Below are 19,598 nucleotides of genomic sequence, written 5' to 3'. Positions count from 1 at the left end.
AAGTCCATTTTCTACTGTCTCTTCCCAGGTCAAGCCCATCATGTGATTTTGCCAAAAGGCCTTTAGTTCATAGGGAATGGTGAGGTGATCCAAATACTCCAATTCATGTTCTTTATGTTAAAACCCTCATATAGAAAGTGTATCATATTCAGGCAAGCCACTGAGATTTTCTGTGACACATTTTCTGGCTCTGTTAAAATGTATGATACTTCTGCCATTAAGAGGGTTGGTCACAGAATGAGTTGTTGTCACTGATTAGTCAAGTCTGGCCTTTCCAATTTGTCTGCAAACCACACTGAATTTTCCTGAAATGGTAATGTTTCCTCAAAAGTTAAACGAAAGATCTCCAGAAATATTCCTTTGTGCATCTTGGTTTTGCTTGCTCTATACAACTGGTGACCTACATTACATGGAATGTTTTCTGTTGGTCAATTACATGTTCTAACTTTTAGAAATAGGAAGAGTGCCTATTTTCTCACAAAAATCATGAAGAGTGTTGTAGCTCAAGGATTAATTTGGGAAACATTTTTAAATCCTCAGGGACACGATTCTGTAGAGCTAGAAGTAATTTCTTCTTACTTTAAATGTGTTTCATGTTTTTATGATATCAGAGGAACATTAAATCGTAACTATTTTGTGCCTTAAAAAATCTGTCCACTTAGAGAATTCTACCACAACAGTATTTAAAAAAATTAATGTTGATATGTACCTCTCTCACCCTTGCTTTCTTCCTGTGAATAAAATAGGATATTATTCCCATTTCATAAACAAAGAACTGAAGCACAACCTACCTACCTTCCCTGAAGCCAAAAGGAAGCAGGTACAGACATGTATCCAAACTGCAATGCGTTAAACACATCACTTCTTTCTTAGCTGTACCCAAGCTAGTTTTATCTGCCTGAGAGATAGGAGATATGACAGAACCACACAGAACACCGCAGCCAGTCTTATGAAGAAATGCAATTTCCAGTTACCTGGGGAAGCCTCGCTGAGCTACAGCGATCAGTGCAGAGGAGGTTGCTGAACTGCAGACAGAATGTAAGAGAATTTGTTTTATATGTGTGCAGATAGTTTTATATTCTCCTTCTGGGAAGAAATGCAAGAAATCCCCTCAACAGAACAGTCTACAGGATTGCTTACCTCACTATTTTGATTTTTCAATTGACCTCTAGATATGGAGAGGTAAGGTAGTATTTTTAGCAACATCCAAAATGGGCAGGAGCCAATTACTGCTCACAGTCTCTTTTGATTGCCTCTCTCGAACGAGAAGAAAAATGTAACAGGCACTCAGGTAAGAGAGAGACAATGAAGCTCAGGCAAGCCATGATAATAATGTAGTTAGGATGATTTATTTATTTGCCAGTCTTTGTGGGCTGTTTCGTGCTGACTTCATCCTATTGCTTTAACCCTCTAGGCTCTGCACTGTCTCGGGTCTGCAACAGTAGTGATACATGAGCTTCTCTATTCTATTTCTTTTGCGGCACTGGCTCTGGTAGCAGAAGGATTTGAACGGTAACAAAGGAGAAGAGGGTATTTATTGCAGGCTCAAAGAACCTGACAGCCTGTGGCACAGCTGGTCCATCATTTCAGCGAGATGTCCAACAGAGGGGTGTGTAGGATGTCAAAACAAGGCACGAAAAACACCACAAAGGGGTTATAGAACTATGTATGGTTTATGGATGAGGATTTTTCACTGGAGGATGCGATCTACTGCATCGAAAAAGAACTGAAATCAGGGTCTTCTATTTCCAGTTCCATTCCCAGCGCTGTTACTGACACCCAGCGTACCCCCGGACAGCTCACTTGGGCTCAGCCGTTCACAACCCCATTTATATGTCTCTCTCCAATCGAAGAGCCTTCGGCTGGAGACAGACACGCTGAACACCTGCGGCCCCCACGCCTTCCCCGGCCTCCTGCGAGAGCTGCCAGGCTCCCCAGGAAGCGCGCACGCCTGATTGGGAGGCTGGACGCGCTACTCCCTGGTCCCCACCACGGGCAGCGAGCCACACGCTCGTCCCTGCCGCTCCCGACCTCGGCGGCCCCGCGCAAAAGGGGAACCGAGACCTCCGGCCGCGGCGCGCCCCGGGGTGCCCGATCCATCTCCTCGGCCGCAGCGGAGCCCCGCCCGGGCCCGCCGTGCTCCCGCGCCCGCTAGCGAGGAGCCGCCAACGCGCCGCTGAGGCCCCCGTGGCTCCCACGGGGAGCTCGGCGCCGCCCGACTGCCCTCGGGACAGGGAAGGCCGTGAGGCGACACCGCCCAGGGCCTCAGCGGACCCGGCACGGCGAGCCCGCGCCCCCCGGGGCAGGGCAGGGCAGCACCGCGCCCCGCCGGACCGTTAGGGCGGCCCCGCGCGGTTACGCCTCCCCTCACGACGCCGCCGCCGCCACCGCCCCCGGGACGGCCCCGGCCCCGCAGACTGGCTCCTGCCCGCCCCTCTCCTGAGGAAACGAAGCCTCTCCTCCCGCCGGGGGATTCCCGCCCCCGCCCGAGGCAGTCCCCGACCCCGCCGGTAGCGGCCCCGGCACCCACAGGCGGGGGGACTCCCGGGGACGCGCTGCTTCGCCCCGCCCCGCGGGAGCTGCTCATGGCAAAGTCACCGACCCCCGGAGCCCGCCGGGCTCCATCAAACGCCGCGGCCCCGCCCACTGACGTCATGGAAACAAGCGCGTCAGCCTCCCGTTCGCCAGTGGCGGCAGCGGGGGGGCGGGGCGAGGCGCGGGGCCCCGCCCCCGCAGGCGCCGTGCCTATCGCGGCCCCTCCTGCTCCTCCCCCATTGAAGACGCCGCACGTCGGGACCCCCCTTCCCCGGCCGCGCGAGGAGCCCAGTCACGTGACCGGCGCTCCGCAGGCGGCGAGGGGGTCGGCGGGGACCGGCGGCTGCGACGCCGGGAGGGGAGGGGGGCGGTGGGAGCGAACAAGTGAGTGACCGCGGCGGGCGGGCAGGGTGGGCGGAGGAGGGAGGCGGGCGGATCGCTGCGCTCCGCTCCGCCCTGCCCGGTGGCGCCCGGCTCCTGTAGCGGTTGCTCTGCGGCGCTGGGGCTCGGCGGCGCGCTCGGCGCTGCCCGGTGCCTGCGGGGGGAAGGAGGCGGGCGGGTCCCGGGGAGCGGCGGTGGCGGCGGCGGGAGCGCCCGCCAGGAAGGCAAATCGCTGGTTCCTGCCGGTGAGGCGACGGGGGCGGGGCGGGCGTCCGCGCCCCCCCTCCTTCCTCTTCCTCCCCCGGCGCTCCCCGCGCCGGTGCCCTCTCCTTCCCTCCCCAATTCGGTCGCCGCTTTTCCCCCCGCCCCCTCTCCCGTCCTCCTTCCTCCCTTCCCCCGCGGCCGCAGGGCGGGGGCGGCGCGGCAGGGCCGACCGGCTGTGGGTAGAGCGGGGAGCGCGGGGACCTTGTGCGCTTCGGCGAGCGAGCGGCGGCAGGTTCACGGGCGCCTCGTCCTGGCCTGCGGCTGGGCAGCGAGGTCGGCCCCGCGACGCCGAGGTAAGCACGGCGGCGGCGGCTCGGAGCGGATCTCTTCCCGGCTGGGGCGAGCAGCGGCGCGGCGGCAGGTGCAGCATTGCTCCGCTTCGTTCCCGCCGCGGGGCTGCGGGCCATGGCCGGGCTCGCCCGGAGAGGCAGCGGGCGGCGCGGTTGGAGCAGCGGGGCGGCCGCAGCAGCGGGGCGGCTGGCGGTGCTGAGTGCCCCGCTCCCTGATTTTCGCCGGTTTTCCCCGCAGGTAACCGGAGTGCGTACCTGGCCGCCGCCGTTCAGCCAGGGCGCAGCGTGACCTTGAGGGCAGCGGATGCGGGGCTGAGGCTCGGCGGGAGTGCAGCCGCCGGGCGCGGCGCCGCCACACCGCCGCGGACCCCGCGGCCGGGCAGGGCCGGCACGTCGCGGCCCCGCAGCCCCCGGCAGGCGGGCGGGCGCGCACACGCCGCGGATTAAGGTGGTGCTCAGCCCTCGCCGCCTGCCGGGTTAAGTAGCCGGGATTAGCCTGCTGCGGCTGCACGACACCGACATCCCGGGCGCCTCTCCGCCGCCCCGCGGGGGCTGGGAGCCCGGCACCCGCGCAGCCTCCCCCGCCGCCGCCTCCTGCTCCCTCTCCCGCCCACCGCGCCCCCGGGGCGGTGTTTTCGGCCGCGGCTGGGTCGGACGCGGGTCTCCGTCGGAGCGGGCGGGCTGTTTTGATTTAGCGATGGCTGGCCGGGCTGCTCATTGACCGGCGGGGAAGGGATGCGGCGCCCCCTGCGCCGCGGGTGAGCGTGGACCCGCGCGGGGCCGCCTCGCTCCGCGATGGGAAGCGCCTCGTACGGCAGCGGCGGTGTCATCGTCGTCCCGGCGGTGCGGGGAACCTATGGATGTGGCACCACGTGAGTTTGGGAGCCGGCCGAAGCCTCCACTGGGGGATGGCTGGCCCGCCACTGCCAGGCGCTCGAGGGAGCGCTCGCCGCTCACGGTGGAGCGGAGCGGGGCGCTGGGTGGGCTGGTGTCCGCTCCGCCGCCTGCCCGGGCTTCCTGCCGAGCCCCTCGGACTGTCGAAAAAACGCGGAGGTCGGAAGGATTTAGGATTTCGGGAGGAAGGTCTGGAAAGCCGACGGGTAGAGAGCGCTGGTCGCGTGGTCTTCAGCAGCGTTTCTGTCAGCGATCTAAATCCTTATTGATCTTTAAATGTGTGTTGTTGCCTTTATTTATCTTTTTTTTTCTGTTTCACGTTTTAGACTCTATGAGAAGGGAGGGGGGAAAGAAAGATACACAGTAACAACATTCCGGAGGCTTTTTTTTTTTTTTTTAATTTTTGGTAATTCGAAGATCCTCACTACAGAAATCCTTAAAATACCTGTTATAAACAGCATTCTTGCATTTGTAACTTCAAGTGCTGAGGTTTTCTTCTCGGAGTCTGTTTAAAAGGAACTAGCGTTAATAACTTATTCTGTGTCTTAAACCGTCACTCTAAGCATGTGTTTGCACTGGTATCTGGCTTAATAGTATTTTATGGATGACTAGTTAGATGAATATTCAAAGCGTGTCCCTTAACGTGTCTCTTCTCGGAAGCGAGTCCCAAGCCAAATGTGAAACATCTCTTGCATCATTAGCGATTGGCAATTTTGACTTGCTGGGGGAGAAGTAGAGAATGCTTCTGGAAAACCACCGCATGTCCAAATGCTGCCGCATCTTTAAAACACCCGTGGGTCCTAATGAATTTGGGTTGAAATAGTGTCTTTAAGTGTCTGAAAAGATCTTGGCTAGATAACTTGCCAACTCTTGGTTGATAATACAATGTATTCAAAAGGTGGGAACTGTAGCTATAGGCAGCGCCTTTTTTTTTTTTTTCCTGTTTGATGAAGCTTTTCAAGGATTTGTTCCAAACACCACAAATCGTGAATTCCAACAGAAGTAAACTTTAGTATCTTTGAACTATTGGCTCTTTTGGCAGGAATAGCTTCCAACGTACTAGGACTTTAATACTTATGGCGTAATGAATGGAAACTCTCTCGGTGTCAGTGGAAAAAGTGGTCACTGAATTCACTAAGGAAAAAAACTCGTATACTTCCATGTGAAATTTTCAGTCTGGAACAACTTCATTGGGTCACTTAGTGTATTGCTGTTTTTTCAGTTTGTTGTGATAACCCACCCGGGTTGGGTTATCTGAAGAAAATTAGGATCCTGTGTTGTGTACAGACACTTGCAGCTTTTCCCAGTCAATATTGCTATCTTTGCTGAATTGCAACATTACTACTTCAGTTCATTCAAAGAAAAATGCTACTTGTGATGTGGATAACTAAAATGATACAAGCGAAAACTAAATTTAAAGGAAATTGTGGCTGTGCTCTGTATCTGCACACATACAGTGACTCACTATTGCATGTTAAGCAGAAGTGTTTGGGAACTTAAAGCAGAAAACAGACCAGTGTCACATTAGCCCTGGGTGCACTGTGTATTGGTATCTTACAAAGTTGTGTTACATACAGATAACGATATAAGCAAAGGATCCCCATTTGTGTCATATACACCAGCTAATCTGTGAGTGATGCTACCAATTAAAATTCTCTTCAGTCTAACCTTAGAATCTCATTTAGGAAGTGACTGTTTTGTGGACCACAACATAGAGAACTTCTGTCAGCTGTTAAAATTGACAACCTCTAAACCATGTTGTGGAAGCTTAACAGGAAGCTGAGAGACTTGTAAATGTTCTGCAATTCCTTCATGAAGGTCTAGTAATTACTTATTTTTCTTCTTTTACTGTTTGAGTTCATTCAGAAAAGAAGCGTATGATGGAGACAGTCAAAAGGTGAAGATATTAAGAAGGAAGAAACATAAGTTGGATCTGCTCGAAGCCACCTCAAAACTGGATGCTTTGGAAGAATTAACTTTGCCAACATTTAAGATTTTAGATCTGGGGACTCAGTATTAACTGACAAGTTCAAAATGGACGTGGCAAAGCAATCAATAACATACCATAGCAAGCAGGTCTCCCTTGACATAAGGGTGGACAAGATAACCTAAAGTATCTTCTAACTCAAATTTCTTCCATTAAGGTAGACTAAATATTAATGGCACTGAAATGTGACCTCAGTGATGTCTTTAAGCGTTTAAACTGTTTATTTTAATATACGTTATCTTATGCTTTTTTAAGAGGAAATAACATTAGTGCAAGAAGGATGCACATTTTGCTCAGAGTTCGAGTCAGGTTTCAGTTAGCAAAATTTGATATAATGCAGAATAAAGAACAACCATGATTAGCCCAGTGCTAATGTAGATATCTTTCAAGAAATAAGTAAGGTTGCTTGAGCCTATGGCAGATTTTGTTATAGAAACGCATGCTTACTTTCTTCCATAAGGCTCAATAAAATAGCAATAATATTCTTATATTTGTATTCTTTAGTATTCTCAACTTGTCTTAAAATAAATAATAATAATAAAAAAACTTGTTAAAAGCTGCTGTTCAGGAGATAATGATCTTTATAGAGTGTTTTAATTAAAAATTAGATAAAATCTAGAGGTTGCTATATTGTGTCTAAAAAAGCTAAGATTAACTCTATCTACTGGCTTGCTCTAGTGTGTGCAACAGTCTCAAGTAGGTTTATTTTTTTTAATTCAAACCTATCAAATTTTCTCTTGAAGGTGTCATTTTTATTTCTCCTTATAAAGTTAACTGATTGAAGAACAGGGAGGGCAGTGGACATGGAGTGATACTGTTGCCTGTTTGAAAAAGAAAAGGGAACCTATGATGATTTGTGCAGAGGATGGATATTTCTCAAAAGTATTAAGATTACTAATCTACCTCAAAATGTCTTGTCTTCAGATTTGTATTTATTCACTTTTAAATAATGCACTAATGTTTGTTTTCCCCTAGCTTTGGCTTCAAATAGTTGATAAGGCCATGGTCACTAACTGCACAGCAGAGTGATGAAAAATGAGGAAGGAAGGATTTTTTTGTTCATGAAGCCCCCTCAGACATGTATATCCATGTGTAAAAACTAAAAATGTGTTCAGCATCTCTGAAACAGGGCAGTTCCCTAGGAAAGATGAAAGCAATGATAATAAGCAGTATAGAAGGAGGATTTCTGGGAGATAACGTACAGTGAAATCAACAGGCAAAATATTAGACTATCCCATCTTGGAACAGTCACACCTTTTCACACCAACTGTAATTTCAACACAAGAACATGGTATCATCCAGTTTGCCTTTAATTTCTAAAGTTTCGGGCTTTCAGATATAGTTTATAAAAATGAGTTTCTAGTTGTCATGACAGTTTTCACTTAATATGAACAGTAAATTTGAGGGATCTGCCTGTTCAGGCTATTCATATTCCAGTAAACATTATGAAAGTGATTTCTGCTGCCACTAATAAATCTTAATCTAAGTGCCAGATGACAGCAGGAGGTGTTTAATTTTGGTGAATTGCAAAGTAGGCATGAGGCTTTCTAAGTCAGTATTTCAAAGGTATGGTGGGAGAAGAAATGTAAAGAAAATGTAGGAGGCATTTTAAACCAAACCAAAACAAAAAAGCCAGAAATAGCTCTGAAAATAAATCCAAATTCTTCTTGTCCAGTAAGAGATAAGATGTAACATGCTGTTACAAGACAAACAAATAACATCTGCCTTGCTGTTGAAGAGGAATGGACCGAGGAAGAGGGTACATCCTCCCCTTTCTGCTGTTTGCAACTGCACTGTGCAGTTGAGGAGTGCATGGATGCATTCTGAGGATGACAGAGTTTTGACAGAGATTTGGTGCTGGCCATTAAGTCTGGCTGGTTTTGCCACTTAAAACATAACCAGCCTCAGCACTAGGAGTAACGTTGGCTTATTGCTGGTTATTTTCTGATATTGCTTTGGAGGAGAGAGGAAGGTAAGTTCCCATATGGCCTCTTACCTATGGTGAACTTCAGTGGTCTGCATGTCTCAGGTTTCTTTTGTTGTGTTGTTTTGTTTTGTTTTGTTTTTGTTTGTTTGGTTTTTTGTTGTTGTTGTTTTTTGTTTGTTTGTGTTTTTTGGTTTTTGTTTTGTTTGTTGTTTGGTTTTTTTTTTTTTAATATTGTTTACGAGCTGGATGTGAGCACAGGAAACACCATGTTCTTAAAACACACTTCTGTGGAGCCTATCACTTGTAATCTGCTACCCTTACTTGTGCCCTTATATTCACAGAAAGATAAGGTGGCAGCAGGGAATACAATACTATTGGGTTCTGACCACTTGGTGTGCAGTGTCTGTTCTGCAAGGAGGCGGCCTGGGATGTACTGTACTCTGCATAGTCGATAGCGACAAACCCCATCTCAAGGCAGAAAGGATGATTCAACCACTCTTGATTAAAGCAACTATCTAACTTCCTGGGATGCAAACCAAGGTTCACAGTGGTGCGCTCTTTTTCTGCTTGTCTTATGTCTTCAGTGAAACTCCAACTTTGGTATTAATCTCAGATTGAAAATCTTAAAATTATCTTATCACCTTTACAATGGATGCAGCAGTGGAAGAAAAAAACAAAGTGTTTTTTTGCTGGAATATTACAGATGTGCCCTTCCATAGAGATCACACAACTTTTTTTGCACTTGTTACTTGACAAGTGACTTGCGGCTTGTCCACATGGCTCTTCTGTGGCTATGCAAATACAAGGATAGTTGCTTACGGTGTGTACTTTAACTTCCTGGATTACTGTATCTCTACTGAAATCAAGACATCTTGGGTGTTACATGATAACAGATTTCTTAAAAAAATAGAGTAAAAATAAATATATTGCTGTATGATACAATAAACAGAACCTGAAAATCAGCTCAGAATATCTGTCTGGATTTCAAGCAAATAAAAAACAACTGATAGCTCCATATGAGGAAAGGAGGAAGAAGGGACATTAGCTGTGTTTGATGGAGCTTTTCCACAATAGAAAGAGATAGCCATAGTGCTATGATCTTTGTTGAAACAAGGAGCTTAGCCACAAGCAGCAAGGAAGTCTTGTACTTACTGCAAACTTTTTAGGAATACTTTTAGAATATTATTAAAAGTTCTGAGGATGGTCATGTGACTCTCCCGAAGCCTGGAAAACATTTAGGTTTGTATGGTAGGTGTTTCAAGAGACAGGAATCTTAAGTCCTGGTCAGAAGACTTGATCATCGCTTCTGTTAATAGAAGGTGTTTGATTGCTTTTTAAAATATTCTCAAGTTATGGCACACTTGTACTATGGCCTTATAAAACTGCTGTGTTGATCAGCATAATCAGAGAGACTGTGAGAACAGTGAGACACCTTCATTTGTACTTGCCTATTTGGCTTCTCAGCATGAGTGAAAAGTTTCATGGGCTGGCTGAGGTGGCCTGGTAGCTACTTTCATTTCCAGCCTGTCCTGGGCTGCTCAGTAACTTCTCTGTGGCATCTCTGCTCCTTTACATCTACTCACTGCACTGGTAGATGATTTGTGTTACACAATCTTCATGCAGAGACTGGCCTTTCCAAGGTGAGAGAAAAGGCTTGCGTGAGGGAAGCAGCACGTGTCTTTGGATTGGTGGTGTGGGAATGTTCCTCTTGCTCAGTCATCACGTGAAACCATTCCCTAGAGAGTATTAACCTTTTCATGTAGAAGAACTTGAAGTTTTTCTGACATAAGAACTTGAAGTAATTCTGACAATATATTTGAGAGCCATTTGAGTGTCAGTCTTATGTCAGTCTTCAACAAATGGTTTTCCAGAAAAGATTATTTGGATCTATCCATTAAGATTTTTGCAATAAGTAAAATATTAAAGAATATTAAAACACATTAGCTATATGCCTAGGTGGTTTCTGATACTGCAGTGAAGGAAATGAAAAAAAGAGTGTGTCATATCATGCATTCAGACTTGCTTTCTGAGATTTTTACTTGGATGCGACTGAGGAAATAGTAACAAGAAATGGGTAGAAAAGATGACGGGTATGGTTAGGCCTTAAATTTCTTGAGAAAGGGTGGTATTTTTAAACCTCTTCTGGCTATTTAGGTAGAGACTAAAGCAGGATCTTAAGATGCGTATTGAGCAGGAGTTTTTTCACTTCCATCTAGTGCTATCACTGTTGATGCTACACTTTAAATTGCTTTACATGGCCTGCTAGTTTTTCTTTGCTCAGGAATGAAGCTGGTGCAAAACTTAATGAAGCCTATGGAATACAGTACAAATCAATACTTAAATTAGAGCACTGTCTATCAGCCTCACTCTGGTGAGTTTGTATGAAATACAAAGTGATTTAAACTGGCAGGCAGGATCTGTGGCCCACGGCTTTCAAATGTACGTGGTTGAGACTGACATTTTGAGGAGTGTAGGGAAGGTGCTCTAACCACTAGCACAACTGCTTTACTTCCGCTTTATTAACAACTCAAATAATTTCAGCCTGTGTTTGCTTCACCTCTGAAACCCATGTAGCTAACAGTGACAACAATTTTCACATTCTTCAACGAGCTTGCTTTGCATAGTGAAATGTCTTAATATCTTCACAAAGTCTGATTTCAGACATGTGTTGGTAACAGGTTGATCTGGCTGCGGTGACTGCAGATCTAGTGGTTTGTTTCTAAGCTGGAGCCTGTATTTCTAAAGCGAGTTGAAAGAGATTTCGTAATAAAGCACTACATTATCTAGGATTTGAGAAAAGCATAGTCTCTCTTAATTTTTTTGTTTTTTGTATTTTGTGTGTGTTCGTTGGTTTCTATTAGTGGAGGCAGTCATAGTGGAGCTATCCTTCAGATGGAGATGGCTGCTCATGGTGTATATTAGGTTACAGGGACCTTTTGAAAGAGCTTTAGTACAAACATGCACTTTCAAAAATGAAATCCCAGTATATAAAGCAGTGGTACATACAAAGAATATCGTCTGCTTGTGAGTGAGCAATTCACATGTGGCTTTCTTTTTTCCTTGTTGATCGTAGTGTTTCTGGGCACTGGAGAGCAGCACCTCCAACTGTATTACCAAAACTGTTCAGAAAAGGTTGTCTTGGTTATGCAAAGTTGGACACCCTAAACCTGTGGTGTGAACTTAAGCTACCTCAAAGCATAGGAAATCAGTTTACCACATGGAAAAATAAAAGCAGTGGATGCTTGAGGGGAATACTTCATATTTTCTGGGAAGACACTATAGTAACATTTTTGCTAAGTGGACTGCTTACTCCAAAACTGAAATGCTGAATTTGCGTAGGCTCGAACATATATATGTTCTCATTCTACTGTCGAATCTAAAGCTAGAGAAGTGAATATGGAGGATAAGGCTATGTATATGAATCACAGAATCATTTTGGTTGGAAGAGACCCTCAAAATCATCAGGTCCAGCCTAATGCTGGCACTAAACCATGTCCCTTAGAACCTCATCTATGCTTTTTTTAAACACCTCCAGGGCTGTTGACTCCACTGCTTCCCTAAGCAGCCTGTTCCAATTCCTGACAACGCTTTCTGTGAAGAAATTTTTCCTAATATCCAATCTAAGCCTCCCCTGGCACGTCTTTAGGCCATTTCCTCGTGTCCTGTCACTTGTTCTTGGGAAAAGACACCCACCTCACAACAACTTCTTTTCAGGTAGTTGTAGAGAGTTATAAGATCTCCCCTCAGCCTCCTTTTTCCAGGCTAAAGAGCCCCAGTTCCCTCAGCTGCTCCTCATAAGACTTGTGTTCCAGACCCTTCACCAGCTTCATTGACCCCTGAATGTCCTTCATTGCCTCCCTCAATGTCTTTCTTGTAGTTAGGGGCAAATATAACCATGAGCAAAATGTTTTGAACTGGACAGAGTAAATACAAGTTACTTGGAGACATAGATCATAAAACAGGCCTGTTTTATTGGCAGCTCCTGATGGCAGCTGCCAAAGATCCCTCCTGTGTATTGCTGAGCCAGCAAAGTGAAATCACTCCCGAAGGACTTTTCACTGCAACAGTTGGGAGTACCTGGAAGTGGCAATGTGTGGCCAGTGTTGGGCTGTGGTGCTGAAGCTGTGGGTGGTCTGGATCCCTGGGGCTGAGGGCAAACAGAGAAGCTGGGGTTGCCTGTTGCAGTCCACCTGCAGTGGGACTAGAGGAAGAGGTCAGTAGGAAAGGTGTTGCCATCCTCCTGGGTAGAGGAGCCTCAGCAATGGGGGTTCTCCTGTGCTTGCGAGGTCTAGCCCATGCTGGGCTGCTTTATCAAGAGCATGGCCAGCTAGTTGTTGCCCTCCATCATGCTTGTGAGGCCACATCCAAAATGTTGTCCTGTTTTGCCCCTCTTCTGACAGAGAGAGGCCAGCAGAGGGTCACTAAGCTGTTTAAGGGCCATCCTGGGATGTGTGGGGAGAGGCTGGGCAAGGTGGCTTTACTTAGCTTGGGAGAGAGAAGGCTAAAGAGGTGCTCTGGTGATGGTCTTCAGTGGGGCTGCACAGAGGAGGTGCAGCTAGGCTCTTCTTTTTCCTAGGGTGGACATGGGGGTGAGGAGAAGAGCTTTCATGATTGACTTGAGCTGGTGAGGCCTGTGTGGCACTGGAAGGGGCTTATCCCCATCACCTGTGTGACCTTGAAGAGGAAGTGGTGGTGTTGCCAATGTCTTCCTTGTCACCGATTCTCATCTGGGGCTGTCCCCTGACCTCAGATGAACGTCCATGCTGGTGCTGGCCAGGGCACGGGATGGACCTCCTGGCAGTAGCGTAGGTTTGGATCATCCTACACTAACTGTGAAAGCACATCCTTCCTCTTGTGTGTGCCTGCTCTGCCATGGTAGTGCAGCTGCTTGATGTGCGAGTTCAGCCCACCTGACTGAGCTTAGTTTCAGCAGAGCAGTCCTGACCACTTCTATAAACATGTTAAAAACTAAAACTAATCACTCTGGGCCCTCTTCTGTTGTTGAAGAGACACAAGTGTGTCTAAGGTGGGGTTCATGTGACTATTTTAGATTGTGTCCTGGGTATCTAAATTTAATCTTTTGGCAGAGAGGTTTTAATTCATCCATTGCCTATTAAAAAACAAACAAAAAACCAAACCTAAAGTACCTACCTTAGATATAGATGTTACCAATTTGGTCAGGTGAATCTTGCATGTGATGGGAGGAGTGTAAACTTTAAACCTGTGGAATGCAAGCAGGCTTCAGAACTTCAGATCAGACCTGCAGGTGGTGAGAGGAGAAAGTGGATGGGGAAGAACACAACTTCAGCATTGGCTTCTAAAAATGTTCTTGCATCTGTTGCATGCTGTCTGTTACTAACCATTGAAGTACTAAACTCAGGGCCTGATAAATACTGGAATCAGTAATTGTTCAGCTGTGTACTAAGGGTAAGATCTTCAGTTTTTCAGGTTAAAAACTGAGATAACAACAAACCTCTCTCGATCCTTAAAGGCAGCTGTAGTAATTCTAGAGTGTAAAATTCTGTGGAATTTGCCATTGAAACTTATCCAAGAGGAAAAGTGCTCCAAACATACTCATGTTTCAAAGGGCTTTTCAGTGCTTTTCGTCACCCTACCTATTCCATATAAATGAATCACATTTTAACTCACTTATTAGAAGCGTAATGTCCGTGTCTCAAATGTAAAGGGTATTATAAACATAGTTATTTAGGAGCTTAATGAGGCTCTAGTCGCAGGATGAATTAGAGTTGTGGTATCATACTCAACCAATAAATTGCTATGTGATTTTTTTGCATTCACTTTTCTTATACCACCTGTTTATTACTTTGTAGTCATAAATTCAGTCATGTCTCTTGAAAAATGCATCTTTCCTGCAAGCATGGTTTCACATTTGACTCAAGCAGGTTCAGTGTAGTTCTGTGCCCTGTGTTGATTTGGCACTGGTAATGGATTATCTGTGTGGCAAGGCTGGTTAGATAACCAGCTTTCCCAAAAAACAGCATTTTTCCTATCTCATCAGCTTCTCATGTATCTATAGAAACTTAACTGATGTCACAAGAGACAGCAATGACTTGGGGAAGGGCAGGAGAATCAGAATGTTTGGGGCATATCCTGATACTTGGGCATCATCATGTTTGTGATGGAAGAGGCAGGGCTTTTCCTGCTGCAGTTGCCCCACAAAAAAATATGGAATAGCCTGAGTGGAGTCCTGGGAAACAACCAGGCACAGCACACAAATAAGGAATGCTGCTGGAGCCCTAAATTTCAACAGCAAAACTGTGAGGTGGTCTCATTCTGTGCTAGAGGAGAAACTTTAGTCAGCTGTACCATATTCAACCATAAGCTCTGTAAGATTGGAACCAGTATGGCTCACTTATTCATTTAGTGAATCTACTATATGAAAATGAAGCTGCGAAGTGAACACCTCTTCCCTGTAGAAAGCAGGGAGCAGAAGCAGGCATCGAACTTCCCAAAGGGTGTTTCTGTTGTCACAACTTGAAACAAGTGAAGGCTAAATTCTGTGGCTACAGGCACATTCTTCTTGGGTAGGTAGTAATCAAAATAAATGATTTGAGCTGTCAAATCTTCTTAAAGTTTATGTGAAGTTTAATATGATAGGAATTTATCTCTTCTTTTGCTGGAGGAGAGTGTTTTGCTCTTCATTTAGAGGAAATTTTGAGACTAAGGAGCTCATTATATTTGTGTAAGCTTTTTGTATACAAACTTTTAAATCGTGAAACTTATATAATAGCCACCCAATACAATAATTTGATAAATGAGTAAGATTGGCAAGAATTTTGTATTAGTTTAGCCTCTTCCCAACAAGCTGGGAAATACAGACTCTATTTGGGAAAAAAAAAAAAAAAAGAAGAAAAAAAGAAAAAAAAAAAAAGTCAAAATTTTGCAGTCTGAACAAGCAAGGAGTGTATGTTTGTAGAGTTTTTGCCAGAAAGGTATGTTGTCTCATGGTGGCCTAGAGCTTAGTGTTCACCTCCACAAGATGGCAAAAAGCTATCTATCTGCCTGCCTGGAGCCTCTTTCTCTTTCAACCTCTTTCAAACTGTTTCCACAGCCGTTGCTGTGTCAACACTGTTCAGTTGTAATTGCCAACTCCAAAGCAGGCTGATCAATGGAAATGCTAAATAAAGCAGGAGAGCTCTTGCCTCAGAGGATGTGTAAAACCAGATTTGCCAGTAGGAGCATGCCTCTGCAAATGCCAGCAGAAATGTTAGCTGTTACCTTCCAGTCCAACACCACGCCATCCATGCCTTCTTGGCTCCTTTGCTAGTGGGTCGTCTTCAACTCTGAGTTTCTCAACTTTTCTTCCAGGTGAAGTTGCTTTTTAAGAAATGTACACTCAAATAGGTTTAGCTTTTCTGAAACTGAAAACAGCAGAATCCATAGGAATAAAAAGTGTTGACTAGCTTGAACTGTACTTGTAATTTTTTTTTTTTTTTTGACGTGTGAATCATCAGGCTTATGGCACTTGTTAGTACTGTTAAGAGTTGATCCTGCTGTTTTTGTCAGATACTAGACTTTGAGACATGACTGCTGATTGGGAATCAGAAACAAAACATCATCTCTGCTGGGCAGTGACATGCATGTCAGTGAAAGCCTGAGGAAGTTCTTGGCATGCTTTAAACTGACTGCATTACGTTTGCAGGCACAGCTCTTTTAGTGCTTTCTTACTAGGTATCTTTTCCACAGCTTATAAGTAAAATGATGTCTGTACTCCCTCTGCTGGCTCTGCAAAAATAGCTTTCATGAGTTTAAATAGTCGAGTCGCATCTCTTACAAATATGCCTGTGTGAAATTCTGAGATGAGAAGAGTTTAATTAATGGAAGAAGGATTTTCCTGAAAAATGGGTCAACAAATAGTAACTGAAAGCTAATCAGGTGTCTCAGATGCTATCTCCTGCTATAATGGTAAACATTGGTGTTGTATATACCTTTGTAATTGTAGTCTGGGCTGTTTTAGTATATCAATGATTGGATGGACCTGTCCAAATTAAGATAACAAATACTTGTACATATAATCATATGTCTGAGCCCTATTTTTATAGGTATTTTGTGCTATACGTACATAAAGAGGTATGATACCTGTAAGTCTTCCATGGGAGAATAGAACTTACCTTTCTATAACTTACAGTGCTCTGTGCATTTATTTGCTTATTCTGAGACTACAGATTTCTTCCTATGTGAAGAGATATTGAACATAAAAATTCTCAGCCAGAATGGAAGAAGTTCAGGTCTTGAATGAGGTCTTGGTATAGATATGTATTATGTCTGTAATCAAAACAATTGCTCTGGGAAGTCAGCAGACATATCTAATGCAGTTCATTGTGTTTCTTGTTTTCTGATACTATTACTTAATTATGTACCTATTCTAGTTATTTTTGCTTTCTGAAATTTAGGAATGGCTTAACAGTTTTGGAGGACTGAGAGAATAACTTACTGTCCTATAATGAGTCTGAAGCTGGATAAGTGGTATAACAAGCCAGACTGCCGTTTTAGCATTTGCTAGCTCAGGATATCTCTGAACAAGAACCCCTGAACCTTGTGATGTGGAAAGCCTGAGGATGTTCTCTGGCTTTTCATGCCCACAAGGTGCATTTCCTGGGAAGTGCAGTCTTTTGTCCAGATGTTTGCTTATAATTCATTTGGCACTGTGTAATGAATGCATTTGACACTGTCACTGTTCACTGCAGGGCGACAATAAACCGTGGCAGATGCTCTCTGTTAACCCCCTGCCCTCCCCACCAAGGAAAGGGAATAAGAGGAAAAGGGAGAGAGGCTTGCAAGTTGGAGAAAGTTAAAAATGCTTTGTTAATGCTACTAATAGAGAAAAAAATACAAAATATACAAAATCAATCTTGAATTTCCCAGGGTAGTGCAGCACTGCCTGTGGTGGAGCTGGTGTGGCCCTAGCAGGTGCAGGGCAGGCACCCGGAAGTCCTGGGCTGAACTTCGCAGCAAACTGGAACTGGATTCAGGGATGCAGGGTCTAGAACTAGGCCTCGGATCATAGGCACGACAGGCAGGGTTCTCTTGAGATGCTGGCCATGGTCGAAGAGAGCAAGACCCTTGTGATCTCCCACTTTTATAGGGTGTATGACATGTATGGGATGGCATACTTAGTTGGTCAATTTTAACCACCTGTTCTGTTCATCCCTCCTTGCAAATACGCCCCTCTCGCTTATGGGGCATTCAAAATTTATCAGTAACCTTGGCTACCATAGCAATAAGTCTAAACCTGAGTCTCTTCTGCGTACCATTGCTACTGTTATCAGCTCCAGAGCTAACAGTGTCTGAAAAAACATGCAGCCAAATTCAGAAAAGTACAGTTACTTAGGAGAACTTAGCTGAAAGGAAAATTCACCAAAAGAGAAACTGGTCTTATTTTTTTAAAAAAACAGGACATTTCCACACAACATAATTGTCTCTAAATTGGAGAGACATGGATGTTCAGCTAACCCACTGCATGTGAATGCCAGCTGGTTGTTTTTGGGTGGGAGTGCTGATCTGCTGGAGGGTAGGTAGGTTCTACAGAGGAATCTGGACTGGCTGGATTGTTGGGCTGGGGCCAATTGTATGAACTTCAACAAGGCCAAGTGCTGGGTCCTGCACTTGGGTCACAACAAGCCCAGGCAAAGCTACGGGCTTGGGGAAGAGTGGCTGGAAAACTGCCCGGCAGAAAAGGATCTGGGGGTGTTGATCATCAGCCAGCTGAACATGAGCCAGCAGTGTGCCGAGGTGGCCAAAAAGGCCAACGGCATACTGGTGTGTATCAGAATTGCATGGCCAGCGGGACTAGGGAAGTGATCGTCCCCCTGTACGTGCCACTGGTGAGGCCCCACCTCAAATACTGTGTTCAGTTTTGAGCCACTCACTACAAGAAAGACATTGAGGTGCTGGAGCATGTTCAGAGAAGGGCAATGAAGCTAATGAAGGGTCTGGAGCACAAGTCTGATGAGGAGCATCTGAGGGAAGTGAGGCTGTTTAGCCTGGAGAAAAGGAGGCTGAGGGTAGACCTTATTGCTCTCTACAACTACCTGAAAGGAGGTTGTAGTGAGGTGGGTGTTGATCTCTTCTCCCAAGTAGCAAGTGATTGGATGAGAGGAAATGGCATCAGTTTATGCCAGGGGAGGTTTAGATTGGATATTAGGAAAAATTTCTTTATGGTGCGGGTTGTCAGGCGTTGGAACTGGCTGCCCAGGGAAGTGGTGGAGTCACCATCCCTGAAAGTGTTTAAAAGACATATAGATGTGCTGTTTGGGTTATGTTTTAGTGGTGAACTTAGCGTTATTAGACTAACAGTCGGACTTGATGATCTCAAAAGGTTTCTTCCAACATTCTTCCAACATTCTATGATTCTAAAAGAAGCATGACATGCTATGACCAGGGGCATTGGAACTAGGTGATCTGTAAGGTCCTTTCCAACACAAACCATTCTGTGATTCTATGACTGTCAGATATTTCAGAACAGTAAGATTACTGTGTAAACCCAAATTAAGAATTTGATGCAGCCAAACACTCGGGTTCTTCCTGTTCAGTATCTCTTTGGTTATACCTGTGGCAGTCTACAGAAGTCTTTAGGCATTACTGTACTGGAAAGGCACTGCTTGGCTGTATAAAAACAGCACTTGGCTGTATAAAAACAGCACTGCTTGGCTCCTCGGTTCTTTGGGTGTTGGTTGGTTAATTGTTAGTTGATTGGTTGTTAATTCCCTGTATCATGGAGACATTGCCTGTATCATGGAGGCATTCAAAACCTGCCTGGATGCCTTCCTGTTTAACCTCATCTAGGTGTTCCTGCTCTGGCAGGGGGATTGGACTAGATCTTTCGAGGTCTCTTCCAATCCGTAACATTCTGTGATTCTGTGAAAAACAGGCATTTGTCCAGGTATTCACACAAAGTTTAGAATAAGTCTTCCTCTCACAGTGAGTGTGTTTCCCCTACCAAATATGCTGCTCTTCCAGTTTTTCCCTTTGGGCATACTACTGTGGATTGAGGTCTTGAAGTTTAGCCCTATGGCTTGGATATCCACCACTAATCATCAGAATTTATACAGGTTTACTGCCATGCGCAATAATTTTTGTTTTAATGTCCAAAACTGCATTTTAATAACTTTCACATTAGTCGACAAGTAAACCAAAACTTGCTGACCTGCATAAAATTGGCCATAAAATTTAGCTTAGCAATGCCTGCCTTGAACCGTAATCTTGTCAAGAACAGCTGAGGATTCTCAGTGCACAGGGAAACGCATCCTTTTTCTAGGAAAGCCTGGCGTATTTTAGAAATGTCCAAGTTAAGGAGTCA

At 45.5% G+C, this 19,598-nt stretch overlaps 1 protein-coding gene across 11 annotated transcripts in view; it reads left to right on the top strand.

Annotated features, from left to right (window-relative positions):
• Window positions 1–2,812: 2,812 nt before the first annotated feature.
• ATP2B1 (ATPase plasma membrane Ca2+ transporting 1) overlaps window positions 2,813–19,598 on the top strand; it is a 64,747-nt gene continuing 47,961 nt past the window's right edge. For 5 of the 11 annotated variants that reach the window (XM_071799926.1, XM_071799908.1, XM_065837486.2 and 2 more), the window contains exon 1: window positions 3,177–3,473. The gene's annotated coding sequence lies outside the window, so the exon portion shown is untranslated. The other 6 variants (XM_065837493.2, XM_065837477.2, XM_071799915.1 and 3 more) reach the window with 6 other exon arrangements.

Source organism: Patagioenas fasciata, chromosome 1, assembly GCF_037038585.1.
Source record: "Patagioenas fasciata isolate bPatFas1 chromosome 1, bPatFas1.hap1, whole genome shotgun sequence".
Lineage (NCBI taxonomy): Eukaryota > Metazoa > Chordata > Aves > Columbiformes > Columbidae > Patagioenas > Patagioenas fasciata.
Note: the sequence above shows the minus strand (reverse complement) of the source record. Positions and strands in the feature narration are given on the sequence as shown.